General features: G+C 36.7%; 1 protein-coding gene across 1 annotated transcript in view; it reads left to right on the top strand.

Annotated features, from left to right (window-relative positions):
- Positions 1-13591, top strand: part of LOC127988164 (SLAM family member 5) — a 283545-nt gene that overhangs the window by 147884 nt on the left and 122070 nt on the right. The window lies entirely within an intron of this gene.

Here is a 13591-nt window from a genome sequence, read left to right on the forward strand (position 1 = left end):
GACAAAAGAAGATACAACCCTATTGTTAGTACCTCGGAGCCGTCGGGAAATGCTTGTACAAACTTCCGGATCATGGTTTTTAATGTGCGATTAAACCGTTCGACCAAGACGTCCATTTGTGGGTGATAGACACTGGTACGCACTGCTTTAATGCCCAACAATCCATTCAATTTGCTTAACGTGTGTGACATAAACGTGGTACCCTGGTCTGTGAGAATCTCCTTTGGGATTCCCACATGGCAGATTAAACGAAACAGGGCGTCCGCCACACTCTTTTCGCCGAGATGTTGCGGAGTACCACTGCGTGGTGCAAGTGGTGGAAAAGAGTGTGGCGGACGCCCTGTTTCGTTGTGATAGAGAATAAGAAGCTGACGTCTGATTTCTTCAAGCGGTCATATTTTACCATGTTTAATATGGTAACATGTTTAGCGTGCATTTCTTTTTTATCACTTGAATGAATTCAGAAAACATGAATTCCTTAACATTGCAATATATGTTAATGCTCTTAAAATTACAAAATAAAAGACTGACAAAGAATGCATTACTTTGCACTTGTATAGAGATAGCATTCAATAAAACCTTGAAGCCTTGAAAACACATAGCTTACTGAAACAAGCTTACTGAACACATAGGGCCTAGCTTACTGAAAAAAAGTTCTTCTTTCAGATGAAAATAACAACAACTTGATGTCTAGTTCAATAAAAAAGGTCACCTAAAATACTTGTTTAGAGCAATTGAAAGAATACAGTAACCAATGTAAACTTGAGGGCTTTAAGCTAATACAGAGAGTGCTTTTCCAAAAAAAAATTTACAGTGGGAGCCAGCAGCCTGTCATGGAGAACAAAAAATCTCCGAATGCTCCACGTGAAACTTTGGCGTTCCGCCCTTTTTCTATCGAGTCTAATGATTTTGGTTAATATGCACGAGGGAAAGAGAGAGAGAGAGCAAGACAGCGCTCGTGTAATTTGAAGACTGTGGGTGCGCGCGCACAGCCGGGACTCTCTCTCGTACGTGCCCTGTCAGGGACACTGCAGTAATTCTATTCTACATCACTCACCGATCAAATAAGGCTTTGACAGCTGCCAAAAAAAAAAGATCAATGCAGAAAAACCCCTGGATTGGTTATATAACGTTGGACAGAATGTTGATCTGGCCATCGCGTATATTCAGCGCACATAAGGTAAACGTTTTGCAAACGTTTTTTAGAGAAATAAAAACAGGTCGACGAATCGATGCGCATATTTTGCGTTGATGTATTTTTTGCGTCGACGTCATCGATAACCTCGACGCATTGTCCCAGCCCTACTCTGGATCCCTCACATCCAAGTCACCCCATCTTTGAACTTTTGCCATCTGGCCGGCGCCTCAGAGCCGCAAATACCAGAACAGTAAGGCACAAGAACAGTTTCTTCCCCCAGGCAATCTACCTCATTAACAGTTAAATGTTCCCTACTTATGCTTATAAACGTGCAATATCCTTATATTTATTTGTTAACCCTCCATCCTAGAACATTCCTGCATCTCACTCAATCCTATTCCATTATCATTCATATCACAATTCTTTATACACTTATTTATTTGCCAATTTGTAAATCTCTTTTTTTTTTTTTTGTCTGTGTGTTGGTGTCTCTGTGTACTGGAAGCTTATGTCACTAAAACAAATTCATTGTATGCGCAAACATACTTGGCAATAAAGCTCTTTCTGATTCTGATTCTGAAAGAGACTGTGAAGTGCGCGCACCTGTTGCGTTTGTTTATTTTGTGTTATTATTATTTTAATAAAGTTTCCCACGAGCCCCGTACGCCGACCCCGGTCTCCTTCTTCTTTATTGAACTGAACATACTACAAATACCTTGCCATCCCTGTGTCCTAGCTCCTCTGCTGGTTCTTCTGGACCAAGAACTGGTTGCTGTGGGAGTTGAGTGTGGCCTGCAGAAGAGGTCTGTGGTTCTTTTTGTTTTACTGTAATATGAGATAAAGTAATATTTTTATTTTTGTTCCAAAAAAGGGTAAAATCACAGCCTTTAAGTTACATTTGAAAGTGTCCATTTCTATCTAAGAACCTTAAAAAAATGCATGTAAAATTAATAGCCAAACAGTTTGAAAATGCTCACTTTTGGGTATCATCTCTGTTTGCTTTTCTGCTAGTTTTTCTGTACCATGAAATGACCGTTGTGGGAGTGGAGTATGGACTGCAGAAGAGGTCTCATTCTGTGTTACTGTAATATCATATTAAGCAAAACAATAATAATAAAAAAACAAAACAATAATAATAAAAATAATCACTGGCTTTAAGTTGCAGTTAAAAGTGTCAGATTCTAAGAACCTTCTATATTAAAATAATAGCTAAACAGTCTGAAAATGCTTACTTTTTTTTTTTTTTGAAAAACTCCTCTTGGAGATTTAGGTTTAACCACCTTAGTTGCTGCAGTTCAGCCTTCATGTCCCTTTTCTCTTCTTTTAAGCATTTAATTTTTTTCTCGTTTTCTTCATTAGACATCTCCTCCTCTCGCATCCTTTTTTTTAGGTTGTAATATTTGTCTTGCAGTTCCTTGTGCACAGCCATGGGGACATGTTCCTCTTGTGATTCAAAACTGGTCTGGATTACTTTTTTCTTCTCTTTTAGGATATCCATTAAATTCTTCCTTTTTTGAATGCTTTGCACTGCTGCATTTTTTTTCTCTTGTCATTTGTGTTGTCACACTTAAAAAAAACAGAAAATACTTCATACAACGTCAAATTCTCACAAAACATTAAATACTCATTACACATTGATTTAACACTAAAACAAACTGACACTATCTCCCTCCAATCAATATGTCTTACTGTAATAATACTGCCATTTCCATTTATAGTGTTTTTTTTTTATTATTTTTTTATGTGTGTAGGTCTGGGCTATAAAATGGTTATCGGTATTTATCAAAAGGAACACCGTCAATGATAATGACAGAAAAAAAGTTTGATAAAGCACATGCAGGGCCTAAAATTAACACTTGCCAAGCGCCAGATGCGGGTAAAAATTGCCGCTGGCGAGTATATGTAACAGTGTCAGTTGCCAGTTGGCAGGTAAAACTTTTACTAAATATAATAAATGCAATGTAGTGAGGACAGCGTTGTTTATATACTTATTCTACTTCAAATAAAAGTTTCTAATGTTATGATTTCAGCTCATAACTGATTGGTATGGATGCTTGTTTCCACCACAAAAAAATTAATAAAAATTTAATTGTGGCTTTTTATCTCAAAATTATAATTGTTTATACCTGACAATTCTGAGTTTTTTTTCTGCATTGTGTGATATAAACTCGCAATTCTTTTCTTTTCTGAATTGTAGAAATATGTCAGAATTTTATCAAAAATTCAGTTACCTTTTTTTATTCTATGGCAGAAACAAGCCGTAACAGATTTTTGTTTTAACTGACATTTTAGTAATTAACTACACTAACACTTTAACTGAGACTTAAAAAAAAAATCTAAAATAAACTGGGTATCACTATCTATAAAGACATGGATCAAATAGCTTACAGATGGATTCATGGACCTTCTCGAGGATGACCGGTCTTCCTCATCACTATCGAGTGGGGGTATCGAGATTCTCTCACGAGTTAATTCCTCTTCAGTTTCTGTTTAATAGAAGAAGAAAGAAACAAAATATAAATAACAACAAACCTACAATAAGATTTCACACAAAAATAACTACAGTAACGTTAGTTCTTTGTCAGTTACCATTGTAGATGTTGATGGTTGTTATCAGAATATTTTGTAGCAGGGACTACAATACCCACAATTCTAGCAATGCAACAGATTTTGTACAAGAATATCAATGTGTTTAAAATTAAATGGTTAACGTTAGATATATTTAGGAGGTATAGCTTTAAAATCCTACCAGCCAATTTTTATATCTGTGCTTTGTAGTATTGTCCCTGGTCCTCTGCGGATTTCTTCCACAAAATATGATATTTTTTCTTTATTTCAAAATCCTTGACATCCTGTGGACAGAAGTCTTTTATATGGTCCAAGGGAACAATCTGATAGATGTTGTCGTCGATAAACCAGACGTAGGCAAACATGCTAACATACAACATAAATTACAATTATTAAAGTATTTAGTTTGATACTAGGCAAGACACCGACAGAGAACTTTATCTTTTTGCAATTAACATTAACGTTACTTTTGAGTCCACTTTGACTAAATTTAGATTACAAAAGGTTTGTTTTTTTACTAAGACAACATAACCACTGAGGTAAGTCTAACACACGGCTCGGCCGTCTACATTACCTCAGACTTACACAAATTAACGTTAGTAAAAACTGAGTAAATCTATAAACATCAGCAAAGACAATAATTAATAACATTTACCTGACTGAAAAGTAGAGCGGTTTCGCAAGTGAACGATGGCAAATCATTTTTAAAATTCTACGTTACCGTTACTTTCAGTTGATATGTTAGTCTCGCGCGAGCTAAGCTCCGCCCCCTCGTACGTGACAAAGCGCTCCGTCAACGATTAGTATCGAGCACTGTACATTTTTTATTGTTTTTTTTTGTTGGTTTGTTTGTTTTTTAACAAAGATGCGTAGAAATAGGCATAAATATAAGTTATACCTGGAACCTCACTGTATGGCAAAGATACCTCATCTCATATGGCAAAGATACCCGTCTCGACATGACAGTGGAGGTGTTGATGTTGACAACACGTTCTCACTCCCAACTCGTCACATATGGACGCTTGGTCAGGACCCCTTGGCGTCACATTTTAACGCACTGGGTATCCCTTTGGCGTTATTTTTCAACGAGCAGGGCAGTCCAATTGACTACTATGGAACCCTGAACCCGAGCCTGAGGCACCGGAATTAGACGTTTTGGGTAAGCACGCGCAGCCCTTTGATTGCTGTGGATGAAAAAAAAAAAAAGAAGTTTGCTGTGGATGGATCTAGACTACAATAAATACGAATAGATAGGAATAGGCTACAATAAATGATCTATGCCGAGGCTGGTCAAATGGTGTCTCCCATATCTGGCCACACAACTAGGTTTTAATGTTAAGAAATCCCTCGCAGTCTGATATCAAAGCGCCCTCTGAGAAATAGGGGGAGCGTTCGTCATGCTGTTTAACAGCCCAGCAGGCACAGGATGTAGACTCCAACGTCGGTTAGACGTTGGATTTTGGTTGAAAATGAAAATCGGGTTGATGTCTAAATCCAACGACTGTTTGACGTCAAGCTCCAACGTTGGGCAGATGCTGAATTTTGGCTGGAATAAACACCCCCACAAAAAAAAAAAAAAACATAAAAAACGTTGAAATGCATGGCAGTACACGTATTACCAGCTTCACTTATTACTAACTAGTTTGACTTTATTTCTGTCAGACGTCTACAGAAGTTCTTTTTGAGAATTAACAGAGGTTTAGATGTTGATGTTTTATTTGAAAATGTTTGGTCACCATTATTGTGATCAGTGTTTGCTTTAGTTGGGTAGTTTGACTCTTGACTTGGTAAGTTTGTGGTTTTTGTAATAGTGTTTACCAAAACACAATTTGTTATAAAAGGGGTCATGAACAAATATAAGGTGATATAGTTTTCATAATCATGAAGAAAAATGATTGAGGATAATTTTTCTTGTCATTGACCCAATTGTTAATAAACGATATTCAAGAAACAATACTTTCTTCCTTCAGTAGAGGTGGGCAGATCGATACTAATATCGATAATATCGATACCAACGTTGGTATCGGTATTGATCGATACCAACGGGAAAATATCGATACTTAAGTTTCAGTTTCTCTCGTTTTGCCACCTGGCCGTGTTTGTCAAAATGCTGCTGCTGTCACAGAGCAGAGCAAGCTCTAAGAGTGCTGCTCGTGCTCGACACTGCTCTCCGCCCCCTCTCCTGTGTTGTACCGTCACGTGACTCACCACTAGCGCTACCACCAGCAGTCAGGCGCGCGCACCGCTCAGCCGCGCATTTCTAACAGCAGTCAGTCAGAGGCGGAGAGAAAGAAGAGCGCTGTATGGCTGTATTTTCAGGCCGATCTACCCTTTTTGTGTTAGCTGTGAAAGGGATACTAGTTTCTATATTTAAACTTCACCTAGATTTGCACCAGAATTAATTATTTTTTATTATTTTATCAATAACTGATTCTCCAAGAGCAGTGGATATTACAAGGCGCCTATCAGAAATGATTGTGAAGGACCTGCAGCGTCTTTCCATAGTGGAAGATGTCGGCTTCAGGAATTTTGTATAAGGAGAATTTGTTTTACAATTGTGAAGTAAAACGTTGTGACTTTAAGAAAACAATCCTGAAAAGAAGTGCACAAGAGGAGAAACATTTTTTTATTATCATGCTACTTGAAAAGAGAATTTGTTTTTACATTTTTTATATTTGTGAAGTAATCATTTTGTAACTTTGTTTATTTAAATAAATCAGAAGTAACCAAAAGTTGTTTCTGAACAAAAGCTTTCGTAGTACTGATTAATAACCCAAAATGCAAATCACAAAAACAAATTAAAAGTCATGAAAATTCATTTAGATTTAGGTTGAAGACGCATCCACCTTAATTATTAAAAAGTATTGATATTGGTATCGGTATCGGCGATACTGGCCCTGTATTTACTTGGTATCGGATCGATACCAAATCTAGCGGTATCGCACACCTCTAAGATGAGCCCCTTTTCTAATGCACCACCTAGCTTGATAAACCCCTTCTCAAAGACTTACTGTTTGTCAATTTTATTTTGGGTAACACACATATTCTGAATGCCTTCGGCAGAATTCGAATGAGCCATTTTAATCTAGATTAATTTCAAAATCACAGTGAGATTAATCTAGATTACAAAAAATTTATCTATGCCCACCAATAATATATATATATATATTTGTTCTTGTCAATCTATAAACAACAATACCAGGGCCCGTATTCATAAAGATTCTAAGAATCCTCTCAGAAAACGCTTAATTTAGCTTAAAAAACTTTTACGTAGGAGTCTTAGCTTAAGAGTGATTCGGGACCGATCTGAGAGCAACTCTGAGTAAGGAAAAGACAAAAACTTTCATCTTAGTGAGGAGGCGGGGTTGACCCCGTTGCTATGTATGACACAATCTTTTGAAGACTGTGATTGGTTGGTTGTCCAAGAAGGAAAAAAAGAGTGATTTTAAGTATAGGTCTATTCTAATTCTCACTTTGAATTTACATGCATCATTTTTCCTATTTGACCGTTCTCTCTCTCTCTCTCTCACTCACACACACACACATAAGATCAGTCACAAACATGATCCCTGCACGATCTAATCTATAGTGTTTTATTAACTCACTGTCATCCATTGTCTGCAACACATTTCTTCTGCCTCTTCGTCTTTCTGGGATTTTCTCCTCTGCTAAAGAAACTCTTAAGCCTCTTAAAAGTCCTCGTCTGTGCTCAAAACAAGTTTGACCTTAAGACCTCTTTTAAGGGTTAAGATGCTTTCTGAATTACTTTTTTACTTTACTAATTTTAAGAGTAAACGCCCACATTTCTAAGAATTTTCTTAGAATTCTGTCACTAGGAGCTACTTTTTGCAGTAAGATTCCTTATGAATACGGGCCCTGATGTTTTTCTTCTGTTGACTTTTTTATTTTTATTTTTTATTATTTTTTGCTATAACAAGTTCCAAGGATGCATTGTTACAGAAAAAAAAAACTTAGTTGTTGAAAAGTCACGTTAAAGAGCCCAACTAAAGTAAACACTGATCTCCATCATGGTAGTGGAAAAAAGAAATAAAGTCAGTCTGGTTAGTAATGTGAATCTGGTGAAGCTGTTTTAGTAGTTGTTTAATCAGATCTTGAGAGATTTGATTTATTCTTTTATTCAGTTGATTTCATCTAAGGCTGTGGCTGAAGTAATTTGTAGTTCTTGTGTTTCACTTACTGCCAGTAAATAACAGTTTTTCTACAGTTTGTTGCCGTTAAGTCAAGAGAAAACAATAATATACTGTAAAATGTAAATGTTAGATTTACCAAATGAAAAAAAAAAGTTAATTTAACAAAAATATTTGTGAACATCCATAGAAAGTCATACACTGATAATGAGAGTAAATACTGAACTAAACTGTATTAATGTGCGTTTGCACAAGAGAGATCGTTTAGTTTAATGTAGTTTTGTTGTTCACCATTGTGCTGGAGAGTAGAGCCTGTGCTTCAGTCAATGATGAGCCACAAATTCTGATTTTCTGCTGCTTTATATAAAGACAATGAATGTGGAGTCGCTGATACAGTGATGATCTCTGTGTTGAGTATTTCAGCACATACATGTGTAATACAGCTGACAATGAGCTGCAGTGATTTGAGTAGAAGTCATGTATTTAGTTACTTTATTACTGCACATTTAAGTGTTTGCAGTTTTATATTAAGAAATATTCCTTCTCAGTGGACTCAAATGAAATAAGTTCACAGTACTAACATCGTGGGAATGCTAGCTTTTAAACTCGAACTGTTTGAAGCAGTGGGAGTGGAGTTAATTTCAATGGTAGAATTTACATTACACTTACATTTATGTAAGTGAGTATATTAAAATTAAGCGAACTGTAACATATTATACCAACAGTGAACTACTAGTGAAATTGCTAAAAAATATATGTATATCTATCTATCTGTCTATCTATCTATATCTGTATCTATTGGGACCTAAGATTTTTCAGCACCTTATAAAGCATCATGTATTGCTTATGTTTTTGCAACCTTTTCACACCACAGTCTGAACAAAATGAAACATTGCTTGGTAATTGGTCAACAAAGTATTGCTAGTTGTGTAAATATTGTCATAATAACAGTTGTCTGTAGTTTTGGTTGATTGTAATCCATACCTAAATGTATGATGGGTGTCACACTTATACCTTATAGAAAGTAGTAAGTGTTGCTTTGCATACCCCCCCCCCCCCCCCCCAAAAAAAAAAGGGCTGCTGCTTGATGTCGCTTTGGTAGTTAAAAAAAGTAGTAAAAGGTAGTAAGTTCATCTCTATGATTCCTGCATATACCCTGTTTATAAGTGTATTCTGTGTAATTTCTGCTGTTTCACTGCGACTGAGAAGTGTATTGATGTGAGATCTAAGATGAAGTTGAATAAAGCCTCCTAGCATTTACTGAAGGTTTTTTTTTTTTTTTTTGGATTTAAATTAAATCTATAGCCTAACGAATGAAGTAATTTATGTTTATTTTTAGGTTCTGAAATATCTTAAATAAATGAGTAGCATACCTGGGGCGATGGAAAATTAACCTTAAGAGTTATTTTAAGATTCACATCCACGTCTTTCCACATCCACATCCATGACTCAAAGAAAGTGGCATAATTTGACTGAGGTGAAGCTGACACTGATGAAGGGTGAGTTCTGTCATTGAATTGTATGATTTTAAGCTTGTTTTTGTATGATTTTTTTAAGGAGGACGAGCTAAAAGGTCAGGCCCTGTCACAGTAAAGCATGCCAGAAAATAATGCATTTTTAAAAAATCCAAAACACTGCCTTACAAATGCCTGTTTTTTATTACCTTTATGGCAAATAATATGCATTCAACACAAGCCAAAGTAAAACATTATTTAAATAAAAAGACACTACTCTGTAAATCGCTGTAAACCACAAAAAAGGGTTATTGTTTTCACTCCTGTCTGAGTTTGTTGTATTATAAATCTGACCTGTCCCTGGTGTCAGATCCCTGGCGATTATCTGCACTAATGCCAGAGCAGCACATTCACCTCGTGCAGAAAGGCCCTGAACAAACCGTGATTTAAACACAAACTACAGCCAAATATTTAACTGGACAGACTGTAATTTAAAGTTGCATGGAGTAACCATTCCAGTTACTTACAAGGGATAATAATAATTAGGACGGCTAACTTTTCACTAGTGATGGGAAGTCAGACAGTTAATTTCAATTAGTAACGTAACAAAAGCATTACGCCCCTCAGTTCACGCATGCTCATAATGCCACTGCAGGGGGGAATTAACATGAACAAGGTGTCATTTTTCTGATTCTTTACGGGAAAAACGAGTCTCATATAATACGCAGTGGAAGATCCCTTACATACGACTGTATAGTGAAGGTGAAAGTGAAAGTCGTGACATTTGCCAAGTATGGTTACCCATACTCATAAATAAACACACACAGCAGTGAGAAGTGAACACACCGTGTAATTAGGGTGTAGTTGACAACCCTACTACAGGCGCACACGTCACAGACAGGGTGACGAGAGGCAGGCGGAAACACTTTTCGTCGAGGATGTTTCCCGGTCGGAATGGTTCCGGTGCGACACCTGGCCGGTTCCGGTTGCCCCGTGAGCTATGCTCAGACGCATAGATCACATTAAGAAACTAGTAACAGGTGTGCGACGAGAGGGTGGCGATCGGTGATTGGGACAGGTAGCAGGAATGCATCTTATAAAAGGACTTCGGGGAGAAGTCCTTTTATAAGATGCGGGAGAGATTAGCGCGAGAGGCTCTTTGAAGCTAAACACTATAAATACTGGATCATCCAATCCATATGTTGTCCCCATATGGATTGGATGATCGCTGGCTGGAAGCTAAACACTATAAAGGTCTAAAGTGAAAGTGAATTCAGCCAAGTATGGTGACCCATACTCAGAATTTGTGCTCTGCATTTAACCCATCCGAAATGGGTTAAGGACTGACACACACAGAACAGTGAACACACACACACACACAGTGAGCAGTGGGCAGCCATTTATGCTGCAGCACCCGGGGAGCAGTTGGGGCCTTGCTCAAGGGCACCTAAGTCGTGGTATTGAAGGTGGAGAGAGAGCTGTTCATGCACTCCCCCCACCCACAATTCCGTCCGGCCCGAGACTAGAACTCACAACCCTTCGATTGGGAGTCCAACTCTCTAACCATTAGGCCACAACTTCCCCTAAATTCTCAATGTCAGCATGTTTGTGGTTGCCCATTACTCTCACTATTTTTGAGTTACAATGCTCTAGAAGCTGGATGTTCTGTTCTTGTCTTTCTGCATCCGTGTGATTATTGCTTTGCTTCTAATCCATATTATGTTGTTTTAACCTCTCGACGCAAGGGTATCTGTAGCTGTTCCTTTTCCCCACTGCTTTGTCTATGGCTGTCTACCCTTTGTGCCATTTCTGATTGGAAGGTGTTGAGGATGAAGATCTAGTTCTTGAATCCAGTGCTGTTCACTGACAACTATATCTCCTTACCTTCACGGACGAGGAACCAGGTCAGAGCCACGAGCAAAGGCTTTAATTCACTGTGAGTGTGTGGATTGTGGTGTTTATGGTGGAGATTTACGTGTGAAATTCTTGAAGTGTTTTGCTGATTTCAGTACTGACCATGCATTAAATGAAGCAGAAGATATTAGTCACTGGAAAATTACTGAGTACACTTCTAAATAGGTTTAGTTTAAAAAAAAAGTAAATTGAGAGCAGTCAGTGTAATAAAACATAGTTTTAAAAAGTTTCCAATATGGCTGATTTATTTTATAGTATCAAGCATTCAGAAATCACACATAAAAAAAATGAAGTAGGCTAGTTTTACTGTGATTAAAACCCATGTTTTGTCAGGGTTGTGATGTTCATATGTTTTTGTTGAAGAAATTCTAGAGGGTGTAGCAATTTTTTGTCATGCTACATGATGATGATGTCACTGAAATACAGAAAACTAAACTGATACGATGGAAGTTTGCTAATGAATGCATTCAGGCCAAGTGGAATAAAACAAACAATGAGGAAAACCTATATAATGGAGAAAGATTCAGAGAAAGGTTGCATCTGCACCACGATACTGGATCTCTGACCATCACAAACACCACAGATAAACACTACAGGACATTATAAACATCATCAGTGAGGAACAGGAGGTATCAAAGACATTCAGTGTTACCTGGTGTTATCCTTCAAACGTGTGTAACTGTATCTAGTAGTTACGGGAAGTTTATGTGAAAAATCATTGATGAAAGCAAGTTTTTTTTTTTTTTCTTTTTTATCAAGAGACATCTGATCAGCATTTTGACTGTATGACTCACAGCAAATCCACTCATGCAAATCACACTTTATATTCCTCAATGCGTCCTATTATAAATCACTTGTAGTGCAATAACATTCAAAACATGTCCTTGTTTTCACCTTTGCTTCTGTTTCATTAAAGGACGAAAAGACAATATGGGACGTCATTCTTTGGATAAAAAAATATAAAATTAACTGAACAAAAAGTGTTTGGGAAAATACATTATGATTAGAGGTTCTGAATAGATTTATATATAAACACTTTTTTTTTTTTAATTCATGCAACAAGGGTTAAAAAAATCATACTTAGCCATCAAAAAAAAAATTAAGCTTTGGCTTGGACTGATGAAGTGGAAGATGGTGTTTTTCAATGCAACACAAAGTTTAGTTGTGCTGCTTCTGAGGTTTGGAGAATTAAATACTGACATTATCCTTATTTTGAAATGCCTTTAGGAGCCTTTAAAACCAGTGCAATGTGTTTGAAGTGAACGCTGCATGCTAACCTTTGAAACTGAATATTAGTTAATTAATCTTTAATTAATAAATGTTCTTTTGACTTTACAGTTTACACTTAATATTTGTATTATTTTCCATATAACCTGTTACCATTTACTCTGACCTTGTTTGTCACGCATGTTTTGATATTCATGTTAAGTGTAGTACATGCCTGTTACATTTGATAGTGTTCGTTTTAATAAACAAATCTTTAATCAGTGATCTTTGAACGTTTTCTGCCCTCTAGTGGATAGTACTAGTGCTCACAATTATTATTTACAAATTATTTTATTTTACGTCCAAGAAGACCGCATCAGAAGGTTTTTAGGTTTACGCATATAAATGACGCAGGATATTTATTACGCAAAATTTGTTTCAAGCATTGTTGTGAAAACACTACAGTAAAAGTCACCAGTAGTCTAACTATAGGCTGATCAAACTATTCAAAAAACAATTAATGCCCCTCAAATTAAATGTATTAAATGCTAAACATATATATATATATAAACATATATAAACATATAACATATATATATATATATATAAAGCAAGCAGTTTCGGCCCAGATCTGGCCCACATTTGGCCCGCATGGATTTCACGCGGGTCAGATGTGGGATAGTTCTGGGCCGAAACTGCTTGCTGTCTGGGATAAATCTTAGGCATAGGTTATTCGCTTATTGGTGTTTCTGAACTCAGTCAAGCAAAACAGCTTACAAACGAATTATCAAATTACAAAAACTGACGTTTTGACACTGTTGCAATTAACATTTACATTTAATCAGTTAGCAGACGCTTATCCAAAGCGACTTACAAATGAGAACAATAGAAGCAATCAGATCAACAAGAGAACAACAACAAAATATGATAAATAATAAATGAAAAGACAACAAAAGAAGGAAAACTGCTAGTATTAGTTGGTAAAGTGCTTGCGAAAAAGATGAGTCTTTAGATGTTTCTTTGAAAATGAGTAAAGACTCAAAGGCTGTACGAATTGCGATTGGGAGGTTAACATTGACTCATTACCATTTCAAAATAATCAATTAAACAAGCATCTATTTGAGGAGCGTGCACTGATATTTCTACTAGGACTGACTACTCAC

This window comes from Carassius gibelio, chromosome B22 (assembly GCF_023724105.1).
Source record: "Carassius gibelio isolate Cgi1373 ecotype wild population from Czech Republic chromosome B22, carGib1.2-hapl.c, whole genome shotgun sequence".
NCBI lineage: Eukaryota > Metazoa > Chordata > Actinopteri > Cypriniformes > Cyprinidae > Carassius > Carassius gibelio.